This window comes from Marmota monax, unplaced genomic scaffold, assembly GCF_021218885.2.
Source record: "Marmota monax isolate L192 unplaced genomic scaffold, Marmota_monax_Labrador192_F-V1.1 WCK01_AAM20220418_F8-fsc00415, whole genome shotgun sequence".
NCBI classification, from domain to species: Eukaryota; Metazoa; Chordata; class Mammalia; order Rodentia; family Sciuridae; genus Marmota; species Marmota monax.
The window spans coordinates 416355-434521 of record NW_026694342.1 but is presented as its reverse complement, the minus strand read 5'-3'; the positions used below and the strand labels follow the sequence as shown (position 1 = coordinate 434521).

Below are 18167 nucleotides of genomic sequence, written 5' to 3'. Positions count from 1 at the left end.
TCAGAATATGTAATGCCCCTTCTTATTCCTCAACTCACATAAAACATGTAAACTGCTGGGAGATTTAACTTGAAGAAAAATAATATCTCATCTCAAGAACTACTGGAACTAGCCTCAAGAACTTTCCACTGCAATGTTCCAGCCAGAGAGAGAGAAAAGGAGACAAGTACCTGATGACAAAAGCCCCACTCAACAAGTAGCCTTTCTACCCATCACTCCTTGCACTTCCTTTCCTCCTATAAAAGCCCTTTTGTGTACCTGAGTTCCCCAAGATGGAGCTTTGAGGACAAAAACTTTCCATCTTCTCAAGATGTTGACCCTTAAATAAAACTGATTTCTTTTCCACCTACTCTCATCTTCCAAGTATTGGCTTTCAAGCAGCCAAGCAGTAACAATCCTAATAGTTTCTGTTACAAACAGATGCCAATTTAAACTAACACACCCAACTTGATCTCAAATACTAAATAGTCAGGGCTGGGGTTGTAGCTCAGTGGTAGAGCGCTTGCCTGCATGTGATGCATTGAGTTTGATCCCCAGTACCACAGAAAATAATTAATCAATTAATTAATTAAAGGTATTGCATCCATCTACAACTAAAAATAAATTTAAAAAAAGAGAAATACTAAATAGTGAAAAATCTAAGTAAGAGTATTTGTCACTTATTTAGTATTTCTAACCATTTGATAGTTTGTGAAACACAGGAGATATAACTTCTGATGGAAAAGCACACTAAACTAAGTTTTTATACCTTGTTGAAAGTTTAAGGAAATTTTTTTTAAAATGTTGAAAGTTCAATGTCCGAAAAGCATAAAAGCTGGGCATGGTGACACATGCCTGTAATCCCAGGCTGAGACAGGAGGATCACGGGTTCAAATCCAGCCTCAGCAAAAGCAAGGTGCTAAGCAACTCAGTGAGACCCTGTCTCTAAATAAAATACAAAATATGGCTGGACATGTGGCTCAGTGGTTGAATGTCCCTGAGTTCAATTCCCGGTGCCCCCCCTCAATACATCTTTGCAATCCAGGAAAAAAGCTATTACATTTACTAGTTCACCCATTCTTCTTCTTTTTTTCTTTTTTAAGATGTTGATGGACCTTTATTTTTTTATTGATTTATTTTATGTGGTGCTTAAAATCAAACCCAGTGCCTCACACAAGCCAGGCAATTGTTCTACCACTGGGCCATAAACCCAGCCCTCACCCATTCTTCTTAAAGATTACCATGACCTCTTCCATATTGACAAAATAAGAAACAGAGGTAACATAATTAAATTTTAAAAAAGACATTTAAATTATGTGTTAATTTAATCATATAAAAGTCCATCATTTAAGGGAAAAAGGAGGTTTTACAGTAATATCCACTAGCAATACTTTACCTATTCAACCCAAAGAAAAACATACTGTAAAAGTTTACTTCTAACTAGAAATGCAATACTTTCTGAAAATAACAGAAAATCAACAATTCACATTAAAGGAAAAATTCTTAACAAATCATATGTAAGTCAGACATTTCTAATCTTATCATTTCCAAAATACAGTACATGCAAAGCTTTCTTATCACCTAATAAATGGAAGGCTTCTGTTGAATGTTAGATAGTTGGGATTAATTTAGTAGTGCTTGTCATTCATTCTTTCCTACCACTCTCTTACACCTGTCTTCCTGTACCTTAGAGATAGAACAGCTTAAAAATAAAATGAGAAGGGCTGGCCAGGCACAGTCACCCACACCTGTAATCCCAGCTGCTCGGGAGGCTGAGGCAGGAGGATCACAAGTTCAAAGCCAATCTCAGCAAAAGCCAGGTGCCAAACAACTCAGTGAGATCCTGTCTCTAAATAAAATACAAAATAGGGCTCAAGATGTGGCTCAGTGATCGAATGCCCCTGAGTTCAATGCCCTGTATATCCAGCCCTTAAAAAAAAAAAAAAAAAAAAAGTATAGCACATAAAATTATGTACATTATGTAATAGTAGGTAATAAGTGATAGTACAGTTTTCATCATAATTTAGAGTATACTCCTACTTATAGACATTAAAAAGAGTTAACTCTATGTTTAGTATCTATATCACTATACTCTGGCCTGAATGTACATCATTCCTTAAATCTTAAATGTGATAGGAGAAAACTAGTATTATTAAAACTGAACACGCTTCCCATTTTAGTTGTATTTTTATTCTGCAAAGGGTCAGTTCTTAGATATTAAAATAGACATCTGAATGCATACAACTGTTATGTTATCTACAAATGCTTCAATTTCTAAGGAAATGTAAAAACAAATTACTTTTTTGCCATTTTGCTCAGCAATAAATAACTCATCTCAAAAAAAATAATTAACTCATCTCAACTTTATTTCAGCTTTTACAATAAAAATTTTCTTAAAGTCAAGTACTTTGTAAAATAGTTGGCAAAAACTCACTCTCTTCCTTTGATAAATGAAAAGGTCACTACAATAGGAGTTCACCTAGATTACTTATATTTCCAGTTTCCTGATTTCAGTGGAGTTTTAAGTGAAATGTCCAAGTGGCTCCCAAGACATCTGAAACAATATTACGGTAGAAAGGAAAAAGACATATTTAACATATTTTACAAACCAAATACTTTAGGGTGTCACCTCATTTAATCCTAGCAAACCTATTACTGAAAAAGAAAATGAAAATAACAGTGGATAAGAATTTGACATGCAGCAAATACATGGCAACGTTAGGAATCAAACAGAGGTGTATCTAATTTCAAAGTCCATTTCTTTCTGCCACTTTACAATGCTTCCCAAGCTCAATGACTCTGAAAATCAGACAACTTTGAATAGCTATTCTGCCACTTACTGTGTGACTAATTTCTAAGCATCTTTAGCGTATTTATGTGCCAATTTTACAAAAAACAAAGTCATTATTCACAAAATAAATATAAAAATGGAAAACTAAAAATGAGAGAATAAAATGAAGTGCAACTAAAAACATACCAATTTTTAAACAGCAAAACATATGAAATAATTCCAAACACCATTTTTTAAATTTATCTCAAAATTCACTTTGCCTTCCAACAAGCAGAGACACATGTACATCTGTTCACAAACACAGTGTAGATGAAAAGCATTTTTTAAAGGACTGCTGAAAGGCCTCATCAGCTACATTGTTTTTTATTCTTCTTTACCACATGTGAGAAGTTTTGAGCAACATATGCACCATCCAGGAAGTAATACTGATGGATAAGAGAAATAGCTACTGAGGAAGAAAAAGACCATAGAGCTTGTAAACATGCAGTAATATAACACAGAAAAGGACAAAGAATTAAAACAAGATATTAGCCATTTACTCCACCCTAGGTAATGGATATCACTATGGTAAGAGAAAAAACTCACTTTAATTACACAACCCTTACAGAATTCTTGGTTAGCTTTAACACTGCTAACTCAAGACTCAAAAAGCTAGCTGGGCATGGTAGCATGCAACTGTAATCCCAGCAACTTGGGAGGCCAAGACAGGACTATCACAAGTTTGAAGCCACCTTTAGCAGCATAGTAAGACCCTGTCTCAAAACAAAAAGGGCTGGGGACTTAGTGGTTGAGCCCCTTTGGTCCAATCCCCAGTAGCACCAAAAAAAAAAAAAAGACTCAAATAATTACTTAACAAGACAGGCTGGCAATTTCCAAATTTCCAGAAGGTATGACACATCAATACATGTATTTATGTTTCAGCAATTCTCCCAAAACAACTTTTATATTCATGAAACAAAAATCTGACACTGATGTGAGAATTTACAAACTAAAATTTTCTTTTTCTAAGAACTCCCTAACTCCTCATTCTGACACATAAACTATAGCAATATCTAACAATATTGTCATACTACAGATAGATGTCTTAAATACAGATAGATGAAGACCTTCAATAAAACACACTTTTCAGGCAGGGGTACAGCTCAATGATAGAGCACTTATACAGCCATGTGCAAAGCCCTGGGGTGGATCCCCTGCAACTCCCCACTCAAAAAAAAAGAAGAGAAAGAAGCTTTATTTTTCTCAAATTATTTTAATATTAAGACATTACTAAAGTTGGGGGAGACAAAAAATGCAAACCCATCTACAGGTCTATATTTTACCCTAGGGCCATTCTTTTTTTGAAAGAGAGAGATTGATTTTTAATATTTATTTATTTAGTTAGTTAGTTAGTTTTCGGCGGACACAATATCTTTGTTTGTATGTGGTGCTGAGGATCGAACCCAGGCCGCACGCATGCCAGGCAAGCGTGCTACCACTTGAGCCACATCCCCAGCCCCCCTAGGGCCATTATTAAAATAATTCTATTACATATAAAATCACTGTTTTCATTACGTAGTATAATACAATCAGGCTATTGTATGATGGTAAGACAGCCTTTAAGAAAAAAATTACTGCTGAAGTAATTCTTGTCTTGAGGTAACTTGCCACATTCTCCACTAGCACCTTTGTTTTTAATCACAACTTTATAAACAGATTTATCCTTGTCAAACAAACTTTTTGCTTTCCAATAAGACTCCTTTACACTGAAGTAATAAAAAGCAATGCTTTTATAAGATTTGCAAAAGTTGAGGCTGGGATTGTGGCTCAGCGGTAGAGCGCTCGCCTAACAAGGGTGGGACCTGGGTTCATTCCTCAGCACCACATAAAAATAGAGGCATTGTGTTGTGTCCATCTACACCTAAAAAATAAATATTTTTTAAAAAGTAGAAAAAAAAAGATTTGCAAAAGTTAAATGTTATAGGATACTATGTGTAATAAGATCTTACTTTCATGAAAAAACATTTTCACATATTTGTCTAGAAGGATCAGCATCAAAACATCACCAGTGACATTAGGGTTGTAAGATCAAAGCTTTTTTGTTAGCTTAAATGTATTTTCTGATGCTCTTCATGATATATGGTTACTTTACTTAGTGCTTGCCCATAAGAGAACAATTTAAGTTAAAGGATAAGAGAAATGAGTTAAAATACAGTACATGTTGCCAGTAAAATCCCCTGAACCCAACAAAGATCAACTTTTAAACAATAAATCTACTCTGATAGGAAAACAAAGCCCATAACTTTGTATTTTTACAGAACCAGAAACATAAGGGTGGGAAATGGGTTGGAATGTCCAGGTGACCATAGGAAAGAAACTACTAAAATTGAGAAACAAGACAAAATTATTTCATTGATTCAGCGATACTAATTGGTAAAAGAAATTGGAGTAGCAGAAAGTAAATGATCAAAGAAAGATGCAAGCACTTTGAGGGTGACAATGGGAAAAAGGAAAAACAAGGGGGAAAAATAAAAAACAACCTGAACTTAGGAATAGTTTAGAAAGAAGTTGATAATGATATACAACAAACTGAATCAGATCTGCTTTCTTCATCAGACAAGAAACACTTTTCAACAGGCTCATTTAAAGTTCAACAACAAAACCAAGAATACATGGAAGGATCAAAAGATCTTTTGTTCCTGTTTTGAGATGAACTAGTTAAACAATTAGATATATAGTTATGGAATTAATATTCAAACATAATGATATTCAGTTTTCATATATTCAATAAATTTAGAAATAATTATCAAATATGAATTCAGTAACAATACTTTTAAGAAAAGCACTAAGCACTCCAATGAAGAAATTATTATTTTTTTTTTAATATTTAATTATTTATTTATTTGGTGGACACAACATCTTTGTTTGTATGCGGTGCTGAGGATCGAACCTGGGCCACACGCATGCCAGGCGAGCGCGCTACCGCTTGAGCCACATCCCCAGCCCCAAGAAATTATTTTTTAAAAAAATTTTTTTTAGTTGTAGATGGACACAATACCTTTATTTATTTATTTTTATGTGGTGCTGAGGATAGAACATTCAAGGCAAGCGCCCTGCCACTGAGCCACAATCCCAGCCCTGAAGAAATTATTTTCAAGTCACTCTACTAGGTTAAACCCTAAAAAAATTGCCACAGCATTTTCAATAAGCTCCTTTCGTTAAAGAAAAGCTGTTACTATTACTGAGAAAGTCTGGTCACGCTTCGTGTTTTTTTTTGTATCGAGCTCAAATATAGGTCTCAAAATTTAGGACAGATTTTCAGCATGCAAAAATTTATTAGTCCTGTCAGTACTGTACATACATCTATTTACTTTCCTCTCAAAAGGGAGAGGTACATAAATCTATTTATTGTATTTCCATGGCAAACTAGCATCTAGCTACAGTAATATATATATAACTGTTTAGTAATATTTTATTATATAGATATACATATTTGTGCTCTTAAATAAAAAATGATTTAATATACATAAATACATTTTTTTAAAACTGCAGTTTAACATAGGTAATAAATGAGAGTTCTAGGGGCTGGGGTTGTGGCTCAGTGGTACAGCGCTTGCCTAGCATGTGTGAGGCACTGGGTTCAATTCTTAGCACCACATATAAATAAATGAATTAAATAAAGGTCCATCAACATCTAAAAAAATTTTTAGAAAAGAAATGAGAGTTCCAGGGAAATTAATTATATGCAAACTTTTAGTATTCTGCTGAGACCACATTTTTTTTCTCTAAGCTGTTGGTATTATTTCTGGTTGGTCAATTAAAAAAACATCTTTTAGGTAAACTGTTGACAAAGGTGGCTGAGAAGTTCTTGAACAAATAGATTCTTCATAAATCAGCCTAAATATGTTTGTAGTTTTGTGTAATATGTGATTGTGTCCTACTGATTTGTCTTGTGGGACATTTATATGGCGAAAACATGGACTTGATTTTCATAGCTAGAGGAGTATAGGTGTTTGTGTGTATATTTACATCTTTAAAGTTTTTGTAATATAGAGATACAATTTAAATTTAAACTTACCTTGGTATCTTTTAATTTCTAAGCAATAATATCCATAAAAATCAGCTTTGGTAGTTTTATTTCACATTAAAATGAACATTATAATTTTCACAAGTCTATTTACATGACAATTAAAATTTTGGTTGACACACTAGAAATGTTTGTAGTTTTGAAACTATCTTTTTATTTTATAAACTAGGTCATCTTTATTAAAATTCAACACTGACCTACCAGAATTCATATGTTAGCATTTCACATATGAAAAACCTATCTTGGATTAATAAGATTCTTGTTTTTCAAGTTCAAAGCCAGACTCAGCAACGGCAAGGCACTAAGCAATCAGTGAGACCCTGTCTCTAAATAAAATACAAAACAGGGCTGCAGATGGGGCTCAATAGTTGAGTGCGGGCTAAGGATGTGGCTCAAGCAATAGCGCGCTCGCCTGGCATGCCCGCGGCCCGGGTTCGATCCTCAGCACCACATACAAACAAACATGTTGTGTCCGCCGAGAACTGAAAAATAAATATTAAAAATTCTCTCTCTCTTTAAAAAAAAAAATAGTTGAGTGCCCATAAGCTCAACCCCCAGTTCCAAAAAAAGAAAAAAAAAAAGCAAGATCCCTGTTTTTGAACTGGTGTATACTAAGTTTATTTTGGTTATATTCATAGTTTAAGGCCTGCCATATTGTACTACTTCAACTGTGTAATGTTCCATATGTATTGTGAAATAATAAATAATAAAATGATCATATTGAGAAAAGTCAATGCAATTAATAGGTGAGATCTGTCTCTCAGGGGTCATTAAAAGAGTGCATAGAAGTATACATTCATTCATTCTTCTTCCTGTTTGTTTTTGTACTTGCAGTGCTGGGGATTTAATCCAGGGTCTGGCTCATGTTAAGCATATACTCTACCACTGAGCTACACTGCTGGTCCATTAATTAATTCATTTATTCATTCTGTTCAACACATTTGCCTAAAACTTTGAAACATGTATTTGAGCTGTCTACAAAAAAACAAGTACTGCCAGGCTTTCTTCATAGGAGTAACAGCTTTTCATTAACAAAAATTTGTTGAAAAAGAGAAAAATAATGAGGTTTTGGCTTTTGATCTCATTTGAGCCAATATCCATGATAAAAAGAAAAGCCTAACACAGTGTAATTTCAAGTATTTAAGTCCATGCAAATCAACAATACTTAGAATTCAAGAAACATAGCTTAAAAACATAGCTTAAAAGAAATATGAAGGAAACCCCCCAAAATTTTAAGTATTGTTACTCTACTTCCAAATAAGCCTTTTCTTTATTTCATTTGCCTTTCCTCTATTCATTCTTTTCCTGCCTCTTTTCTCTATCTCTTATCATTTTACTGGGTCTTTTCCCATTTCATACACAAAAGCTGACTACAAACTTACCTTTTCTTCTTGTAACTAAATCTATTTCTACTTAATTTTAAGTACTTAATTTTCTGCTTTAGGATAAGTTCAGATACTTTTGGTTATAGGACTGAACACACAAGCTGTTACCAAACACAGCACAATATGAATGCTCACCATGTACCATCTATTGTTCTGAATACCAGGAATTCTGCAGTGAATAAAACAAAGCTCTGTTCCCCACCATGGATACTAAAAAAACCCCTGTGTTTGGTAGGTTTAAGAAACTTCAAGGAGGGCTGGGATTGTAGCTCAGTGGTAGAGCACTTGCCTACCAGGTGTGAGGCACTGGATTTGATCCTCAGCACCACATAAAAAGAAATTTAAAAAAATAAATAAATAAAGGAATTGGGTCCATCTACAACTAAAAAACATAAAAGAAACTTCAAGGAGACCTATGTGGCTGAAGTAGAGTACAACAAGGAGAAACTAGTAGGACCTGAATTTAGATGCAGGAGGTATGGATTATGGAGGGTTTTGCAGGCATTGTAAAGATTCTGGTTTTTATTCTCAATAATATGGAAAAATCACTGAAGGGCCCTACCACAGGAGTTTAAGAACTGGACTTGACTTTTCTTTTTTTTTCTTTTTTGATTGAACTCAGGGGCACTCAACCACTGAGCCCCAGCCCCAGCCCTTTTTTTGTATTTTACTTAGAGACAGGCTGGCTTTGAATTTGGGATCCTGGCATACTCCTGCCTCGCCTCCTGAATTGCTGGGATTACAGTGAACTTTAATTTTAAGAGGATCACCCTAGTTACTGTGTTGAGAAAAGAAAAGAATAGAAGCCACAGGAAAACTAGAAAGAGTCTACTAAAATTATACAGGAAAAAGATGACACTTGCTTAAGAAGTGCCAGCACTTGAAGATAGCAAACTGTGATTACCTTTTTACTTAACATAGCTTTTATTGTAGGTAAAGCACAAGCTTTCATGATATGTCATTTGATTTCATGATATGTCAATGTGGGAGTATGAGAAAGAAAGAATATTTACTAGGTTTTCGGTCAGAGAAATTGAAAAATGGAGCTGACGTTTAATATGATGAGGAAGACTAGAATGGGAACAATTACTGGGGGAGGTGCTAACAAGACTTCAACTGCAACAAGTTAAAATAGGAAATGCCTATTAGACATCTAGTTGGAAATGCCTAGTAGGTAGATGGATACCAAAGCCTGAAAGTTAGTTAAGAAATCTAGACTAAAGAGAAAATTTTCAGTTTGAAATACATGATATTTCTAACTAGATAGGATGAGATCACAAGAAACTAAATATAAATGTAGAAGAGATCTAAACATAGAGTCCTGGAACACTGCCTCCTGTTTAGAAGCTGAGGCAAGAAAAGGAATCAGCAAAAGAAACTAAAAATAAGCAATAATACCCCAAAGCAAAGGGGGAAAGGTTTCAAAGGAGAAAGCAATTAACGATTACATCAAATGCTGCTATCTCCACTGAGCTTATTGTGGAGAACTGACTAGGGAATTTAACACCAAGAAGGTCAATAGTAACCTCAAAACAACAACATGGAAAGCAGTTAGTGGAACAGAAAAGGAAAAAAATTTTAAGACTGACTGTAATGGATCCAAAAAAGTCAGGGAGTAACTAACTGATTACCAAAAATATAATGTTTTTGAAGAGCTATAAACTGAAGAAAGATATATTATTGAGGAAGTTTTTGTTTCATTTTTTCAAACATGGAAGATATCTCAGCATTATCTGCATCTATTTTCCGACAGGAAAAATCCAGTAGAAATGAGAAAACAATGCAGCTCGTTGGCATGCAGGAGGATGAGATGAATACTAAAGCAAAGCAATGTCCTTGACATAAGAAAGGGGATAAAAGCAAAGGCAAGAGTAGAAACAAAGGTGACAGAACAGTAGAAAATGCAGAGTATGGGTGAAGATACAAGAGAATATGATTGCTTTCATTTTTAATATACAGGAAACAAGGTTGCAGCTGAAAATAAAGGAACAATAAAAGTACTAGTGAATTGAGGAGAGAGGTGTAAACTAGTCTTTTAGGGAAGAGGAAGAGTGATTCAACCAGGGAAATGTATTAGGATTATAGGACTGGGGCAGCATGAAGTCAGTAGTCATGAATTTAAAGGGAGACCTGGGTCAGCACAGGTGTACATGTAAAACTGCCCAGGTGGAGACTGAACTAGATGGAGAAATAGATATAAAGGGTATAGGGGTGAAAGGGTGGCTAGTTGAGTACAACGAAAAAAGAGGTACAGGGAACTGAGGGTGTATGAAGAGAAAAATAGTGGCCTATGGCTTCAAAGCAAGGTAAATAAGTGAGGATATGGAGGAAGGGGGGGCTTTGGACATTAAAAAGATGGAGTAGCAGTAGATTCAAAGTTCCATAAAGAAATACTATTGAAGTGAAGGTACCTGACAGAAAGAGTTGGAAAGACAGGATGCTGACACCCCAGTGAAATGCTTGAAACTACGTTGTAGGAGATAATCATAATAAAGTATGGGTAATTCTGGTTAAAATGTTACTGCACTACCTTAAAGGCTAAAGCAAAACTTTTCCCTGGGCTAAGTGAGCCTGCAGATGAGGCAAAGTGGAAGGCTAAACTGGAGCCAGGGAAGAAGTTTATCACAGAAATTGTAGCTGACAGTTTCCATACATGAAACCCCAGAGAACACCATTCCCAGCACAATTAGAGACACATTCATCTTTGAACAGCCTGTTCAACGTGGCATAAACACCAGATCACAGATGAGCCACCTTAAAAACCTTACCTTTTTCCCACCAAGCTGGACTCTGAAAAGGTGAGGATACCTTATTTTTGAAGAGGAGCTGACAAAGAAAAATGGGACACTGACTACGATACTTCCTCCAAAGCATGCTCTTAGATCTGTAGCAGCTAGAGTTCTAAATTGTGAACAAGCTTGAACCCTGAATACTATACTGAAACTGGACTTTCTAGAAACAAAAGTAATACTTGTATTGACAGGTGAAAGAAGACATTTTATTACCTAAAAGTGATTAGAAAGCTATCTGATCTTCTAAGACCTCTTCTAAGATCCTCTAAGAGGCAGGGTGTGAAAGCACAGCGGAGAATTAAGTTGTTTTCTGCTTAAACCTTATTAAGTTCTACCACTAAACAACCCAGTTCTACGGATATCATAATTTGACACTATAAATAAGGTATCAAACGCATGAAATGCTATGTAGCAAAAACTCATTTTTGCTTTATAAAGCAAAAAGTCAAAGAAGATTACTTATTAAACCAAATGAAAAGTAAGTTTATCTTTTAGTACATATTGCATACAAAATTCTATCATGGAGATTCCGTAAGAAATCTTAGCATGAATTTATCTTGCTAAGCATGAATTTATCTTGCTTAGCATGAGTTTATCTTTTAGTACATATTGCATACAAAATTCTATCATGGAGATTCCATAAGAAATCTTAGCATGAATTTAAGTAGGTGAGCAACAAAAGGCAACTATCTGGGCTCATCATTTAGTCACTGTCAAATATGCCTGGATTTAATGTGAACACATGTATGCTTTCCAGGAAAGGGGAGTTTGTTTTACTATGATTTATTGTGACTAAAATACATTTACAGTTATTTTATAGTGTCAGGATAAAGACTTCTTACCAAATCTTTTGGCATTTCAATTCAGAAACTTCCTTTGGACAAGGTCCCAGAGAGTTTCAGCTATATCCTGCTCTGTTCATTATTTATTAACATTACAAAAAGATTCAAATATACCTAAATATTGAACTGAGGCACCAGGATGCATAAAGTTAATAAGTTAAATTTCAAGTTTTTCTAGGTTGTATGAAAAAAAAATGTCCTCTCCTAATTAACAAGTTAAACATTAACATGAAACACAATGTTTCACTCAGTTACTCTAAAGAATGCACAAGGGCTGGAGTTATAACTCAGTTGTAGAGGACTTGCCTTGCAAGTGTGAGGCACTGAGTTCAAGTTCAATTCTAGCACCACATAAAATAAACAGACATTGAGTCCATATATAACTAAAAAAAAAAAAAAGAATGCATGAAGGAACAGGCGCTGTGGCAAACACTGGCAATACCAGCGGCTCAGGAAGCTGAGGCAGGAGGATCGAGTTATCATACGATCCATTGGTTTTATTTCTATGTGTACCCAGGAGACTAGAAAACATCTGTCTGTATAAAATCTTGTAAACTACTACATACATCATTTATAATATATAGAAAAAATAGCCTGTTACCTATTTAAATTGATAAACAAAATGTCCTATCTTCATATGAAGGAATGTTATTGTACCATAAAGAGTAAAGTGGTGGGGCTGGGATTGTGGCTCAGTGGTAGAGCGCTCGCCTAGCATGTGCAAGGCCCTGGGTTCGATCCTCAGCACCACATAAAAATAAATAAAAGTATTGTGTACAACTAAAAAATAAATATTAATAAAAAAGAATGAAGTGGGGCCAGGCATGGTGGCACATCCCTATAATCACAAGCAGCTTGGGAGGCTGAGACAGGAGAATCACAAGTTCAAAGCCAGCCTCAGCAAAAGTGAGGTGCTAAGCAACTCAACGAGACCCTGTCCCTAAATAAAATACAAAATAGAACTGGGGATGTAGCTCGTGGTCAAGTGCCCCTGAGTTCAATTCCTTGGACCCCCAAAAAAAGAATGCATGAGGAACTGAGTTTGTACATCAGTGGAAGAGCACTTCTCTAGCATACATGAATCCCTGAGTTCAATCACCAGCACCACCACCAAAGAAATAAAAAGAACCTATAATGTCTCCGAGACAGACTTAAACCATTACTAATATTTAACACTCAATAAAATCCTAAAATATTTCCTTCATGAAAATTCCGATTAAGAACACTACAATAGGGGCTGCAGTTGTAGCTCAGTGATAAAAGTGCTTGCCTAGAGAGCCGCTGCCAGTGCCTGCAAGGTAGGCAGACCTGCGACTGACCGGGAGAACAGGCCCAGCGGCCCGCCGGTGTGGTAGACACATCACCCCAATTGGAGGAAGGGCCCAGTTGCCGCCCGCAAGCTCTCTTACACTGGTATGGAAGTTCTAATTAGCAGGAAAATGGCCACAGAATGGACAAAAGTATTGTAAATGTGAAGAATAATTCATTAATGAACATATCATACTGTGAATTATTGAAAGTTAACTTCGAAAAAGAAAGTGTTGCTTAAAAATCTATCATTTGGGATAAGAATTCTAAAACCACATTTCATTCTTCACCCTGTTTATATCACCTTTAAATCAATTATCCTGGGAAAGGCCAAGGTAGTATGGTTACTCCCTTTTAACATTGTTCTCATCTTTGTCACTTACAATTCTTTCACACAATCAAAAGCCTCAAATTAATAAAGTGCTTTCTCCCAGAAAAATAAATAAATAAATAAAAGTGCTTGCCTGGCCATGTGTGAGGCACTGTGTTCAATCCTCAGCATTACATAAAAATAAACAAATAAAAAGAAGGTCTTGTATCCCTCTAAACTAAAAAAAAAAAAAAAAAAAAAAAAAGAACACTACAACAGATCAAAATCAACGTGCATTTCCAATTGTGCAGAGAAATCTTACAAAATCTTCTAGACTCATCCAAAGCAGACAAGAAAACTAAACACTTTCATGACTTGAAAGACAATTGAGACTTAAAAAATATAATGGCAACCTATCTTAGATAATAAATGAGAAATTAGTTAAAAAGCCCTAAAATTTTTTATATTAACATTTAACTGATAAACTTCTATAATCTTTTACAGGTGAATATGGGTACAGATGCAATATGTCACATCAGCATCATTCTTAATCATTTTATTACTTATATCTGAATAAAGAAATTTATCTAAATCTAAAATCATTCCAAATTGTTTCTAAAAAGCATTACAAAAATTAACTATCTCCTTCAACAGATACATAAACCTCAATTTAAAAAAAAAAAAAAGAAACCACCAACATTTCCAATATTCCAACATTTGTAAAAAATAATAATCCTGGATTTTGGCCTCAAACATCATGAACTACTCCAAGGTAAGAATACTTAAGAATATTTTTAAAGATATAAAAATAATCATGAGTTCTTATTTATTGGAAAAAATATTTTACCATGTCTCAATGCTGCTGATTGTCAAGATTTATAATATATAGAAATGTTATTAAGTGAAGTGCTTATCAAAATATATATATATATTTGTGCCTGGCACCTGTCACTATTCATTTAACATCTCACAATTTGTTTAGTTTACACTGTTCTTTACCATCTCCATTATCATTCACTATAAGGTTTCTCATTAACATCAGACCTTTAAAGAAAAGTCTATGCACTGATAAATCAAAAGGGTACATTAAATTCAAAAGCTAACTATAAAAACATCAGTAATCTACAATATCCTATAACGATCATAAATGACTTTGTGGCATATGAATTTGGACTTCTGAAGTGGCCAAATATAATGAATAAATTGTACTGTGTCATTTAATGACAGGGAGACAGAAAAAAACGTGTCACTAGGCAATTTCATCCTTGCATGAACATCAAAGTACACTTACACAAACCTAGATGTTTTAGGCCCACTATGTACCTAGTAGTATATACAGTCTCTTGTTGACTAGAAAGTAACTGTGTGACACAGGACTATAGTGTTTTTAAAACATATATAAATAAAAGATTTTTAAATAGGCAATGCAGAGGCTCAATGATAAGAGTATATGATACAGATCCTGGATTCAATCCTCAGAACAACAACAAAAAAAAAAGCAATGCAATTTTATGTTCAGAATAACTGTAACGCTAATCTCATCCTCTTTTTAGTAAGAAGCTTTATCACACCTGTAATAGAGGGAAAGTTCAAACATGGAACCACAAATTATTATCATAATCCTCCCCTTTTTAGCACTATCAAGTTAATACTGTTTTTGTTTGTAGATGATAAACAAAAGGCCAAAATAAAATTTCTGAAAAGTTGCTTTATTTAAAAACTTTTTTTTTGGTGGGTGGGGGCTGTGTTGGAGATCCAACCTATGGCCTAGCACATGCTAAGCAAGGACTCTACCACTGAGCCACATATCCAGTCTGATAAAAACGTTTCTTATAGAAAAGAAATCCACTGTTTATCCTTGGGAATTTTTAAAGACAAAATGATGTTACTGCAAACATGTTTTTATAGAAAGCATACCCATCAGTAAACTACCCTTCAATAAACATACCTTCCCCAAACCATCTAAAATCAGGGGGGAAATAAGCATATTACTTTGTTGAACTCCTTCCTTCATTTTAAAATGTTGACAGATTTTTTATTAACTGACAATGTGAAAGTGTAACCCAACAATCTTAGCCCTAAAAAGTTATTTATTAATCTTTAAACAGACTTATGAATGGACACTTCCTATAGTTCACCTGCCATCTTTCCCAAAAGTAGGCACTAGGGGTTTAAGACAGTCCCCAATGGCCAATAATAACAGAAGAGCCAGATATGGAGGCACATGCCTGTAATCCCAGCAACTCTAGAGGCAGAGAATTGCAAGTTCAAACTAACTTTAACAATTTACAGGCCCTAAGTAATTTAGTGAGACCCTATCTCAAAATTAAAAAAAAAAAAAAAGTAAAATAAAAATAATGATGATGATGAAAGAACTTTATGTTGAAGTTTTAAAAAATGATAATTGTAGGTTTTGTTGGCATCCAAAAATTCAACACCCAACACAGGTCTCAGCGCATAATAAATGTCTGACGATCGGTTTGCCAATGGTGCCCTTTAATTAGATTAGTGCAACTTTAGTTCTCCTCCCTCAACCCCTTCAGTGTTCTTCCTTGATCATAAAGCCAGTCCCTCAAAAGACATAACTTTATTCATAACGAACTACAAAGCTCCATCTCAAACTACAACTCAAACATCTCTTTATCTTCTCCAGTATCCTCAAAGGAAATAAGGTTGTTTTTTTGTTTTTTTTTTTTAACTTTTTTTACTAGTTGTGTACGGACAGAATGCCTTTGTTTATTTTCTGTGGTGCTGAGGATGAAACCCAGTGCCTCACCCATGCTAGGCAAGCGCTCTGCCACTGAGGTACAGCTCGAGTCCATAACCCTGTTTTAAGAAATAGAAAATGTGTGCCAACTTCTCAAGATGAAAAACTTCACATTTCAATAATAAGTGATTATTGATCAACAGTACATGTTGGGGGGGGGGGGCTGGGGATATAGCTCATTTGATAGAGTGATTGCCTCACATGCACAAGGCCCTGGGTTCAATCCCAAGCACCACGGGGGGGGGGGGGGGGGGGGGGGGGTCATAGCGGGTAAAAACCAACAACAAGCAGATAAAATGACGGGTTCCAACGTTTTTTCCTTAATCTGAGTCTTAAAAGGGTATGAGCCTAAATCTTACTTGATGTGAGATCAGCTTTGATGTTTCAAGATTCATTCAACCAATATTTTATTGAGCATCTACTATATGTCAGACCCTTAACACGTTTAAAGTTTTTAATCACACCAAATTCCTCTACAAAATCTTAACCTTTCTGCAGCCAAAGTGGAATCCCAATGCTGCTGCCGGTATATATGAAGTCAGCCTACAGGGTTGCTTTTCAGCTATGAGTGCGACGTCAGCTAGCCGCTACCTACCACACCCGTTACCAATGATCACAACTGAAGCATCCAGCTCTGGGTAAAACAACCTGTAAGAGTAGTCCGAGCTCCTCCGAGGTGGCCAGGGCTTCCTCTCCGGGGGCCCAGAGCAGGAACCTCCGGCGGAACGCGCGGGGAGCCTCGGGCGAATTTCCGGGCTCCGGTGCCGGAGGTCCCCGGCCCTCCAAAATCTGCACTTGGAGGACCCGGGCCCTCTCAGCTCGCGCCACCTTCTAGACTTGTAGACCTGCAAAGTTGGGGGGAGGGGTCTGCATTTCCATTTTACATCAGGCGGACTGTTGGCTGCCTCAACCGCCCGCCCGCCTGCCCGCCCGCCTGCCTGCCGTGAATTCTGAACAGAGCACGTAAGCATTCCTCAGAGCAAATGGAAGAAAAATGAAAGGCAGGGTCCTCGGGCATGAAGACCTCGCCCAGACCTGAAAATGGAGCCGCAGGCTCAGCCCACAGCCCGCAACGCGCGGCGTGCAGGGCCGGGCCGCGCTCGCCCCGGAGTCCTCGGGGCGGGGGTTCAGGGCTTCGAGTCCTCGCCCGAAGGGCCGCGAAAGTGAGGCGTGGGGCCGGCGTTCCACTCACCGTCGCCTTTGTTTCATCCGCTCGCTCGAGCTGCAGCCGCTCTGACCGCCGGCTCCGCGGCTCCTACAGTCCCCGCGCCCGCAGCTGCGCTCCCCGGCGCGCTCGCCGCTTCCTGGCCCCCGCCCTCCCCGCCCAGGCTCGCGAGCGGGTGGAGCCAGAGGCGGTGCGCGCCCCTGGAAAGGCAGGAGGCAGGGCTTCTTCGCGCAGCTGCAACTGCCCTCGCGAGGCCCCGCCCCCGGCAGGCCCCGCCCCGTCCGCGGCCCCAGGCAGTCTCCGCCCCTTGCCCCGCCTAGGGAATGGACTAGCTGGTGGCTCTGGAGACCCCGAAGATCTGAATCACTCGAGATTGGAAGCCGCCTGTGAGGATAGCGGTGGGCCGAGAACCGGGGCTGGAGCCCGAACGGACATCCCGGAAAATGGCGACCACAGTGGGGCTTGCGGGAGCCCCTGTCCGCTCAGTTGGGCCCCGACCCACGCACCTCCGAGGCAGCGCGGAGGGGCGGTACCAGCTCTCGATTTGGGGCAGCGGACGCGCGCGGGCGAGGGAGCATCTGTGCTGAGTGGGCGGTGGAACAAGACATCTCTCAGCGGTGGCAGTTGAGAGGTGCCACGAAATCCTCCGGTTACTGTTTTTTTGTACAAGATAGAAGTCGGAATCTTTGCGTCAATGATTCACTGGCTTAAGGCCAAGAATATCCACCTGGCACTTGAAATGTGTGAAAATTACTTGTCTAA

At 37.3% G+C, this 18167-nt stretch overlaps 1 protein-coding gene across 1 annotated transcript in view; it reads right to left on the bottom strand.

Annotated features, from left to right (window-relative positions):
* The window catches only part of Cdc42se2 (CDC42 small effector 2), a 96342-nt gene extending 78768 nt beyond the window's left edge, over positions 1-17574 (bottom strand). The window contains exon 1 of the mRNA XM_058586553.1: positions 17433-17574. The gene's annotated coding sequence lies outside the window, so the exon portion shown is untranslated. The remainder of the gene's footprint in view (positions 1-17432) is intronic.
* Between the last annotated feature and the right edge of the window lie 593 nt (positions 17575-18167).